We start from the raw sequence: 708 nt of genomic DNA, 5'->3' as shown, positions 1-708 counted from the left end.
GTACGTGTCAAATGGCGGGAGTGATGGAACGGTGCAATTACGTAAACGCAAACGCAAACGCAAACGCTGTTCAATACGACGTCGTTGTTACGGCCTAAATAGTTGCTTGTAATTTAGCAAGTAGTTACAGCAAACGGATATCAACATTATAAATTAAAATATATTTTTTCCTTTTTTCTTTCAAAGGGTAATAAGAAGTATGGATTGTTACATGTGCTTTTGTATTCCAAAACATTAAGGTTTTTTTTATATATCTTTAATATAAAAAATACATATCGTTTTTTTAGTGACAGACCTATAAAATTTTTAGGGATAATTCCATTTAAAACCTTGTACTTTTCTCTCGTCTCAATTTAAACCCTATACTTTTTTTTTATCCAAAAAAATATTGTACTTTTAAAAATTGGCAATTAAAACTCTATACTTTTAAAAATTGGCAAATAAAACCCTGAACGAAAAACAATATTATTTAATGCTGACATGGCATCCTAGTCATCTGCCACATCATCAATCTCTAATATTTAATAATATTAATTAATAAAAAATAAAAATAAATTTTTAAAAATAAAAATAAAATTTTAAAAATTATATATATTCATAAAAATTATACACATATATAAACATGTTTATAAAAATTTTAAAATTATATACATATATAAATATATTTATATATACATATATACATATATATACATATGATACATATAT

This window comes from Tarenaya hassleriana, unplaced genomic scaffold, assembly GCF_000463585.1.
Source record: "Tarenaya hassleriana unplaced genomic scaffold, ASM46358v1 Cleome706, whole genome shotgun sequence".
Taxonomy (NCBI): domain Eukaryota; kingdom Viridiplantae; phylum Streptophyta; class Magnoliopsida; order Brassicales; family Cleomaceae; genus Tarenaya; species Tarenaya hassleriana.
Note: the sequence above shows the minus strand (reverse complement) of the source record.